The following is a 12,076-nucleotide window of genomic DNA, read 5'->3' as shown; positions in this document are numbered from 1 at the left end:
TGCCATAGCAGTCTTATTCTTGAACTTAAAACTAGGAGGAAACCCATGTAATCTGTAGCACTTGTCCATAGTGTGACCAATCTTGCCACAGTGGGTACAAACCGGCCTATCTTTTCCTTTTCCAGCAGAATTAACAACATAATTGGCTTGATCAGTGGACACTTTAGCAGCCAAAACAGTGGAATCTACTTTAACAACAGGTGCATTAGGGATTGACCTTTGAGTCTCTTCTTGGATCATCAAGGAATAAACCTTGCTCAGTGATGGAATAGGATCCATGAGTAGCACTTGAGACCTAACTTGAGAAAAAGACTCATTTACTCCCATTAAGAACTTCATCACAGACTCTCTACCTTGTAAATCATTGAGTCTTTTGTTGATATTGCACATACACTTTCCACAAGAGCAAGAAGGGAATGGACTAAGGTTTTGTAACTGATCCCAAAAAACTTTCAACTGAGTAAAGAAATCAGTAATGCTCATCTCACCTTGATGTAATTCTGAAATTTCCTTTTGGAGATTGAATACCCTTGGTCCATTGGTTTGTGCAAAACGATTCTTCAAATCAGTCCATATTTCTAGAGCAGTATCTTCATATATAATGCTTGCTTGAAGCTTTGAAGAAATTGAATTGGTCAACCAGGTTCCAACCATGTTATCACATCGAATCCATGCTTGCACAGATGAAGGAGTAGAAATCAATGGAGATGAGAGAGTCAGAGTCCCATCAATAAATCCCAGTTTGTTCTTGGTGAGCAATGCCTTTCTCACAGCTCGAGCCCAAGCTGAGTAGTTTTCTCCACCAATTAAAGGTTGCGTAACTAACACTAAGCTTGGATTCTCAGCATGATGCAAGAACAGGGGATCATCCATTGGTGAATCTTGTGAAGAAGGAGATGGATTTTCAGGTACAGAACCATTAATTGAACCAGTTGTATTTGTGTTTGTGGTAGCGGAAGCCATTGATGACAAAGAAAAGGAATTTTCTCAAAAACAAAGTGTTTTCCCGAGAAAATTGAAGAGAATTTTGAGAGAAAAAGAAACCCTAAAAATTGGGAATTTGCTCTGATACCATATCAGAGAAATGAAGAATTTCTATTATCTTTTTCATTAATTACAAAAATGAATGTACAAGACTATATATAGATTGAACCAAGCTACGGAACTGATCTAACTGAATAACAGAGACTAACAAACTCAAATAACTAACTCCTACACGTGACTTCATATAGAAAACTAACTCTCCCACATGTGGGCATTAATACAGAGACCAAAAACTACTTGCCGTTTCTGCATAGTTCTGATGTCGTTTATGCAGCACTTTTTTCTTCACTCAGATTAAGCTCTGCTGTCTCATGCTCTGCTCTTGCTTCCTTGTGATCATCTTTACTGCCATTCTGATACATACCAAACGTACCCTTAGTTAGGATTTAGTTCTCCTTCACCTCACCCTATTTAGGATGTCTTTTGGACTTTTTGGCCAATACACCAACTCATAATTGGCATGATATATTCTTCTTCGGGAGTAACACCCAACATCATCCCTCATGAATTTAGAGTTCAAGGCCTCCATATAAGATGCAAGACCTCCCCATATCTAGGCAGCGTAGGACTTATTAAAAATTTCGTTCTTCCACTCCTTGCCTTAAAGCTCTATTGGACATTTGGATCCTCTCAAATTGACCTTATTAAATTTTACGCAATTCAATTTTAAATAAATAAATAAGATTTTACGAACTCTGTAATGGAATTATGAGTTATGACAAAGCCATAGCCCCCACAAAATTGAAATTATATATATATATATATATAGAGAGAGAGAGAGAGAGAGAGAGAGAGAGGTTGTCAAGGTTGAATTATTTATATTAAAGTGTTGCTACTTATGGAAAGCATAAAAAACCATGGCAAGTTTACTATATGGATTGAGTTTCAAATAGTTCAATTAGTAAAGTCTCTGATGGTTGAATAAAAGACCTTGGGTTCAATCCTCACTTACACTAAAAACCGATTAGTGTCTTGGTCTAATGACAAATAGCACAATTATTATAAACGGACGTTATAGGTTAAAACTCTATTAAAAAAAAGTACTATATGGAAAACATAAATAAATTTCTTTATTTTATAGCACAAGAGCAAAATGCGATTCTTTCATCTTTATAGCTTATTTTCAGCTTTGATCCCACTCACCCATCCTCATTTGTTCGTGCATCCTTATTGTTGAGCTTTTTTTTCTTTTTCTTTTTTTCAATATTTCCTCCTTTTCTTCTTGTGACTATCATACTGGAAACATATCAAGAGGATCATAAATCAATAACTATCTCATTATAAAATGTTTAAATTCCAATATTTTTAAACATTAAAATTTTAAACAAAATATGAGTTTATGAACCATATAGTAAATAATATCTTATTGACAAGAAATTTGTGTGTATATTAAAAGTAACAAAATATTAATCCAATAAAAGTTATGGACTAATGTAATATCATAAAGATTTACAACATGTGTAACTTAATTCTAACCTTATATATAGTGGAGAAGCATGATTTGACTCTTGGGGAATCAAAGCAAATATATAAATATAATTATGTATATATAATGTGTGTGTGTGTGAGAGAGAGATAATATCAAGCTGAATTAAAACAAAAATCTCTTACATCCAAGTATAGATGGCAACCCTTTTTGCCAAGCTAGTATTTGACTATAAATATCTCATTTTGCAACCTACATTTAACCTCAATTAGGGAAATAAATGATTTTTTAACATCTTAAGGGTAAAATCATAATGTTGACCCTCTAAATTCTCCCTGTAAAATAAATCTTAAGTCTTAACAATCAGTCATCCCTACAATTAGGATTAGATATGTGTAATTATGGTCAACTAGCCAATGTTCCCGTGCGATGCACGGGTACAGTATTAATTTATTTTAAAATATTTTATAAGAAATTATCTTCTAGATCATGCATAATACTCATTATGTGATTTAATGCTTGAGGAATTAGTTTCAATTACATTACATGTTATTAAAAATAGAGTAAATATAATTTGTTAAGATTAATATACAAAAGATTATGAACTTAATGATCATATTTTAAATTGTTCAGTTTACTCAAACTAAAATGGCAGTCATGAAGGCTAAATAAAAAGAATGTTGTTCTTTCAAAATAGAAAGATACATGGCACAAATTTTTTTTGCAACATAGGCTCCTGCTTCATTGACTATTGCCTTACACACGGTTGAGAATTTTAGATAAGTAAAAAGCTAATCTAAAATGGAGGAACCCATATCTGCTTATTTTTAATATCCTCTAGGGAAAAAAATATAACTGAAGTTACAACAAATTTTGAGAAAATCAGTAATTTTTCAAAATAAATTTATTCAACTATTATATTACACTTCATGACAGAATAAAAACACTCAATGCAATACGTATTAGAAGTGTAAATGAACCAAGGTGTTGAAAGTAGATTAGTAATCGTCCTCCTACCTATTTTTGCAATAAATTTATTAGAATTATTACATGCTTAGGGTGCAATATATGGATCAAATCTAATGACAGGAAATTGATATCAACATAAAAACTTCTACAAATGTAATAGTGATCATAAGGGTCCACAATGGAAGTGCATTTGCCCATGGAGGATAAAAAAAAGAAATCAATGAAAATGTAGCAATAATAATATTGAAAAAAAGAAAGGGTCAAAACAAATGACATACAAAGTGGAACAAATAGAATCATATATCAAAACCACCATTGAGTATATGGAGCAACTGAAAATTTTCTTCTTTGGAAGCATTTTAGAGAGAGATAGTATGTTGGGGTATTGGTCTCTCTTTTTTTTTTTCCCCCTTAAACTAATCAAATATAACTTGTATTAAATACTATTCATATTCATTACATCAGTGTTTAGCCAATCAATAAGCAAGCCATACCAATACATATGCATGTTGATTTGCCTCTCACCTAGAATAGCTTTCCTTCCATGGCTTGAATAGATTCATTCTTAGTATTGCTTCATCCACCACAACTCCCAGCATGAATTATCTTCCTCCTCGGATCATAGCTTGTCAATAACATTTGCTAAATCTCCCTCTAAGATGATATCTCTTGCACCTATCCCAATTGCAAAATTAATAGCCTAGTGGCCTAGCCAACCACTGCTAGTTCTGCCTCCTCCTAATCCATAATTGCTCTCCCTTTGCAACTCAATGCTGCAATGAGGAACCGATTATCATCTCGAATAAAAACTCCTGCTCCCAATGTGCTTTGTTCTATAAAAATTGCTCCATCAAAATTTATCATCAAGGACATCTCTTGAGGAGGTTGTTTTTTATTGATTGGTGGATTCTTATGTGCAATTAGATCGTTACGGGTCTTGTAGTCTTGCAGCAAAACATATGGCCTCTTTGGCCATCACACCGGGTAGTTTGTATTACCATTCAAAAAGTCATTAATTTCTTTAACTCCAGAGCATCCTCGCTATCTCAAAAAGTTCCTCCACCACCTCTTCTTCCTTCCCTTCTAAAATTTTCCTGTAAGTTTAATGACAAAAAGTTTGATGAAGAGAATGCATTGATTGGAAAAATGTGTAGAGACAAAATATCAAATTAACTAATCCATTGAATTTAACTCTTACAATTCTGCATTAATTTTGCGTTGAATCTATCTTAAACATTTAAAGTAATAAAGGCATACCAAAGATTTGAGTTGTTTGGCTAATTTAATGTGGAAAAATGCCTTTCACGAATTAGCCAAATCCCTTTTACCCATTTAGTCAAAAGACTTTGAGATAAGTTGAATTGAACCACCATAGTCTTTGTTCCAACCAAAAAATAATTTTCAAGGAAATCAACCTTAAACAGTGATCACAAAATGGGAAAATATGAATATTTCACATCACATCAAAAAGAAATTTTCAATCAACATATGGCATGCAACAATAAGTCAATAACATATAATCATAATTCCAAAAGAACATATATACACTGCAAATTTTCAACTTATTATGAATTAGGAGATAAAATCAAAGCCACCCAACTATGCTCTACCACAATGACCATTATCAAGTAATATGTATTACTATTTAGTTGAGCTCAGTTATGTGGGTTTGTGACCCAAGTGGGGGCTTAAACCAACGGACTTGGCAAAGGCTCAGGGTTTTCATTAATCTTTTTAAAAAATAGATAGAAAGAGGGGTAAAAAGAGAGATAGAGAGAGGGAATAAATAAAAATAAGATCTGGGAAGGAGAGAGATAATAAGAGACAGAGTGAGATTAAATTTGAATGAGAAAAAAAAAAAGAATCAAAGGATTACAAATCACCTGTCTAAGATAAATTTCATTAAACATGCGACCTATAAAGTTGATCTTCCACTGTGACAGTCTCTTTTAGCCGTTAAGTTCTTGTTCTCTATCTTCTTCAATAGTGATTATCTGCCCTTTTTTATGTCAATCTCATTTGAGGGGGTTTAACTTTGATGAAGATAAGAGGCGAGAGAGAGAGGTAGTAACTGAAGTTGGATAAATTAATGGCAAAGAAAATTGGAACGTAAGAACAACCATTTTATGAAGAATACCAAGAGGTTGGCAATATGAAACTACTAAATTTTGTAAAAGGAGAAATGACAGCTAAGTTGCACAATACGATGGGATTTCAGTAAATGCTGAAAGCCTCTGTTTTTATAGCTTCCTCATTTTCCATTTAATTGAGGCTGACAATGGCCCATGTATTAACACTGGCCATCTTTTATATAAAAGTAAAAATAGGTTAATGTACTCTTGAGGTAACAGTAAAAACAATTTAACGAAAATAGGTTAAAAATGCTAAATGCAATATTAGAGTGCCACATGGCAGGACCTCATGCACTCCCTCATGAGGTCTCTGCTTTTATATATATATTGATTGAGTATAATTGGTTGTTCAAAGGATTAATTATTGTTAATGAAGTGTCATGATAATCACATTAGCCTAACTTGATGGACAAGGGTGTAATATTGCACATGGGATTATGTGATTATAATGAATAACTAATCTTAATTAAATATATTAAATTTAAGTTTTTAATTGAAATAAGTTATTTTCTCAACAAAAAAAAAAAAAAAAAAAAAGTTATTTTCAAAATATCCATTATCCTAAACTGATCCAAAATGATTAAATTTTAAGTTCAACGTTAGGATTCAATTCAAAACAATTACGAGAAAACCATTAAAAAACATAAAATTGCAACAATATATATTCATGTTCACATTGCAGGGCAATTGGCATTGTAAATATTGAAATTTGAACTTGGACATTTATGAAAGTTGTTATATATATGCCATTAATAAGAGGATTTTTCTGTTTTGTCTTCAATTTTTGGCATACCAAAATATCGTCATACAAATTTTGAAATAACATACTCTTTAGTTTAATTTTTTCCCACAAAAAAAAAATGTTAAAATAATAATACTATCTCACGTACCAAAAAAAAAAAAAAAAACCGTTATTTTCACCACCCATTTTTATTCAAATATATGATTCCTATCTATATTTGTTATCTATTTGAATTCAAATACTTCAATTATCTTAAAAAAAAAAAAAAAAAAAAAAATTTACTTCTTCCAAAAAAAAAGTCTACCTCACGTAAAAAGTAAAAATTACTCATTCTTATCCCAAAATTTTTATGGTTTTTTTGTTTTTTAATTCTTCAAAACATTCCAAAATTTTTGTTATCCAAATTCTATACAGTTATCACAAATCCACATCCATCCAGACTAACGTATATCATCTTTCTTTTGTTCAAATCTCAAATTTTTTTTACTTAACACAATACTTATCGCAATTCTTATCACAATCAATAAATTCAAATGTCTTATTCAGTTTCAACTTCTTACGGTTCTCTATCTCATTTTTAAACATTATTCCACATTACCTTACCTCCTTCTTAAAAAAAAAAAAAAATACACACAGTTATTTATATATATCACTTTTAAGCATTATAACACTAAAAGAAATAAATAAATAAATAAAGCATTATTGCACAATATATGATAATATATGAGATAAATATATGATGTGATGTATATTTTAGTTATGTAGTAAAAATTGTGCATGCTAATGCATTTATTTATTTATTTATTTTTTTCAGAAGGTGCTAATGGATGGTTTCTTTTTCATTTTTCCTTTTTTTTTGAGAAGGTGCTAATGGATATTTTTATCATCATGTAGCTTTTTTTTTTTTTTTTTTAATATGTTATAAGAAAATTTTCTTTTAATTACCTTTTTTTTCTTCCTTGTAATTGTAAATTGCAAGTTAAAACAATAATACTATCTCACATACAAAAGGAAAAAAGAAAAAAAAAATATTCTCATCACCCATTTGTATTCAAATGTCCGATTTTTATCTGTATTTGTTATTTATTTGAATTCAAATACTTCAATTATATTTATATAAAAAAATACTTTTTCCAAAAAAAAAAAAAAAACCCTACTACATCATGTAAAAACTGCTCATTCTTATTCAGAAATTTCTATGGATTGTTTTTTTTTTTTTTGAATTCTTTAAAACATTCCAAAATTTTTGTTATCACAAATCCCCATCTATCCACACTCACGTATATAATCTTTCTTTTGTTCAAATATCAAATTTTTTTACTTATCACAATTTTTATCTCAATCAATAAATTCAAATGCCCCATTGGGTTTCAATTTCTTTCGGTTCTTTATCTCATTTTTAAACGTTATTCCACATTATTTTACCTCCTTCTTTAAAAAAAATAAATAAATACATACGGTTATTTATATATCACTTTTAAGCATTATAACACTAAACCAAAATAAATAAATAAATAAAAAAGAGCATTATTGCAAATACACACACATATATATACACACACACATACACATGGTGTCAACTTAATCTGAATTTTAAACAAAAAGTTATGGCTAAAATATTGACAAGTGTTCCGCTTTAAAATTCAAGTTTTCCATATTTAGCTCTTGTTTCTCCCTCCCATTTCATTTGAAATTTGAATTCAAATTTGAACCAGCTCATCTAAAGAGGATCCTCCCTCTTCTAGAGACTTCTATAAATAGAAGATTCACCATTCAGGTACCCCATCCCCTAGCATTCTAGAGAGAGTAAGAACTGCTTGTCAAGCATCAAATCTTCCTAGTCTCTGAATGTGAGTGAGCATTGTCTTGCTTCATTTCTAGATTTCTAGAGATAATTTTTTAGAGTTCTATATGAATGAAAAAAAAAAAAGGCACATGTGATCATCTTCCTAGTCGGTCATGTTTGGGAACATCAAACTTCCTAGCCTTAAGTTGCAGTCAAGCACCTTGTTGCCTCACTCCTCAAAAGCTTTAAAAGAATTCCCTCACTTTTGTTTGTACTTAATTAATTTAGGTAATTAACTAATTATAGACACCTCATTTTGTATCCATCATTAATAACCTTTTGTACCTTACTCCAATGATGAGTGTGACATATTTCAAGCAAGGTAATTGAAGTGTACTTAATAGTTTGGTCAGAGGTAACCACAACTCAAAGTACTCAAAATTTCTTTGAAAATGATGTTGAAAAATGACATATGGTCACTATTTTGACCATAAATTCTTAACCACAAATAATTTTTTAAATTAACTTTTTGCATTGGAAAGCAGACATCCAAGGCTTCAATTTGGACATAATTTTTCTCAATTTGGATTTAGAATAAGTAAGTTATGACAATTCCAAGTTAGGGCACCAATGCTGTCAAAATTTTGGATTCTTGGTGAGTTTGCGCATGAGGCCTCGAGGCAGTGTTCGCACACTCATGGGGCTTCATACGCAGTCTCGTTTCCAGAACTATATATTTCCATATTTAGTCCCCCAACACTTAAATCTTCAGGTTGGGGCGCTCATATACCTCTTGGAACGTCTACCTCCAAGGCTCAAAATCCCTTAATTTACTCCTATATATATCCACCCTATGCCTCCAAAAAAACCTAGAGATAGTGCTTCCATGTTTTCAAAACCCTATTTCTATTCTCTAATCTCTCTCACCACACACTAGCACGTTTTTAAAGTCTTCAAAACCTCTCTCTAATAGTCTCACAAGACATAAACTTGTTTTTAAAATTGTTTTCAAAATCTTTTTCAAAGTAATATTGTTCTTGAGTTGTGGTAACTTAGTTCTATTGTGTTCTTTAATTCCTCTTGTATTCTGAATCTAAAGTTGTTGTTGTTGGCACAGAAGGGTCGGTGAAATAAACTTCAAACTCGTCATCCTCAAGCAAGGTGAGTTATATCTCCATGATTTCTTGTCATGCTAAGTAGTTCCCAAATTAATCTCATGTAGTAATTTATTTCTAGGCTTGTATTCAATTTGTTTAATGATCTTATATATTTTGTGATATAAATTAATTTGACCATATGATTTAATTAAGCTTTTGCTTTAGTATTTCCTTTGTGTTTCCCTATTGCCTGTCCTTAAATTTCAAGTAAATATGTTCTAATAAGTAAAGTATTTATATGTGATTTGCTTGATGATTCTAATCTTTGTTTGATGTGTTAATATGATCATAGATTAGTTATATTTGATTTTTAGTATTATTTGATGTTAATATGATCAATTTATGTATTGGATTTTTTGAATAATGCGACATGCAAAATATAAGTTTATGTATTAGGATGCGTACGCAAGGTTGAGTATGTGTGCACCCACAACCCAAAATGGGCAGAAACTATGTTTTCTCATATGTTATGTAATTTGTCTGACTTTGAATCTTTAGGATTAAAATAGTTTATTAATTGCCATGATTTTCTCTCTTATTAATTTCATATTTAATGTGATTTGAATATGCTTAGAATAAGATATTTCCTCATTACTGTATGTTTATTTTTCTTAATTTTTTACTGTAAATTTTAATTGATTTAGTTGAATTTCATATGTCTCTTTCAGTGTTGTGGTGTGATCTTTGATATATGTTTCACGTGCTTTTTATTTAATTCAATGTGCATGTGATTAGGATTAGGGTTTATGACTCTTTTGATAAAATATTTAGTTAAATATGGCTTCTAAACATAATAATGGAGGCCGGCTCACAAGACGGGGTGGTTTGGGTGCTTAACATCTTTCCATTCTAGTACCCTAGCTCTGGATGCAATGTCAAACATGTAGTCCTTTGTAAGTGTCGAACCATGAGTTGTATCATTCCACCTTAAAACCAATTAATGATGAGAAAAACGCACTCAAATCTTTTATGGCATTCGACATCATGACATGTGGGCCTGTTTTTAGAGTGGTTGTAGGGAGTCAAATTGTGGTCCTCCCAACAATCGCTCCCTCACAATGACACTCCCTAACTCGAACCCATGACCTTGGCTTGGATACCATTTGTCAGACCGTGAGTTATGTCATTCTACCTCAAAACCAATTGGTGATGAGAAAGACACACTCAAATCTTTTATGACATTCGACATCACGCCATGTGTGCCTGTTTTTAGAGTGGTTGTAGGGAGTCAAATTATGGTCCCCCAACAATAAGGAGCCTAAGTTGGTTCCTAGACCTAAAATAGGTGGCAACTCTAAACCTTCTACCTCCTCTCCATTCAACTAAAGCATACGTCCAGTAAGCAAACCATATGTGTCCTGCACAGGACGGTGCACTCACTATTATAATCCTATTGGTTCTAATCATGTCAAATTTCTTTGTGTAATTTGTTTTGATGCCTTAATTATATGATGTTTATTAGAATCTATGCATGCTAGGTGTTCATTATGTTTTTTATTTGTTCATATGTTGTTCAAGAATTAATCTCATTGTTTATTTTAAACTTTTTTCTGTCACAATCAATAACATATTTGTTTTTCAATCTCTTTACCATGTTGGATTTACATGTAATAACACGTTTACTTTTCAATTTATTTACCATGCTTGGCTCACATGCAATAACATGCTTGTTTTTTCAATTTGTTTATCATGCTAGATTCAATATGATAACATTCAAATGCTGGATTTCTAATTTTCATCAATTCCATAAACGCATATGTTCTCTCTTACAATCTTTTCGATCTGTTATTAATTCTAAATCCATTGCATATATTTTTTCATGCTTATAATTTCATGTTTCTAATTTTGATCAAGTTCACACGATTGGTTGTTCACACATGCTTGGCTATTCTCACATACTAGTTGTTCTTACATGCTCGTTTGAGCTACACATGATTGATGACTTAATTTATGTGATTTTTTTTATTTGCCTATATACTTTATCACTTTCATTGTCTGATTTCCCATTTTAGTTAAGTTTTAGGGTTAAGGTGTGAGTGCATGCATAGGTGCCTGCTCAATAAAGTCTATTTAGATATAATCCGGTAATACAAGTGAACGCAAATTACAGCTAGGTGATCTAGGGTGTCTAAAACCTTTCCAAGAACTTACCATGAGTCTGGACTCAATTTGGGCCAATTAATCCTTCAGTTATAAAGTTCACAGTGGTTTCTAAATCTAAATTAGGTGACGACTCCTTTTATGGATCTGTTTTAGAGGCATTAGCGTACTCCGTAGTTCATTGCCAATAATGGGTCCAATATGTTGTAAGGACCTGGCTAATGTCTTATTATCTTGTTATAGTTTTAACATTGAAATTACTTATGACCGCTTTGATCTTAAATGTATGGAGAAGAAAAACAGCGAAACCTTCCATGAATATGCTTAGAGATGGAGAGAGCAATTCGCACAAGTTAAATCTGAATAAAAAAAAAATAAAATAACATAAAAAGAGTACATGGTCTAAATCATTATGGACAGCCTTAAATGGTCCAAATCTTTGTTGATCTAGTCTTAATTAGTTGGAGAATAAAAGATAGCATTTGAAGTAATTGTATTCATGATATCTCTCAATTGCTTTTCATCCTAGAAAGGCAAAAAATAATCGAGGAGAAAGGAAGGGATGTGCACAAAAATGTTGAGGTTCAACATCTACGACAGAGATAAGCTATATCCTTACAAGGGAACCAAGGAAGTCTAATTCGCTACCCATGCCAATCATGGAATCATATTTACTACTACTGAATGAGAGAATGATGAATGATCACCCCACCCCGATGG

Source organism: Quercus lobata, chromosome 4 (genome assembly GCF_001633185.2).
Source record: "Quercus lobata isolate SW786 chromosome 4, ValleyOak3.0 Primary Assembly, whole genome shotgun sequence".
Taxonomy (NCBI): domain Eukaryota; kingdom Viridiplantae; phylum Streptophyta; class Magnoliopsida; order Fagales; family Fagaceae; genus Quercus; species Quercus lobata.
This window is presented reverse-complemented; position numbering follows the sequence as displayed.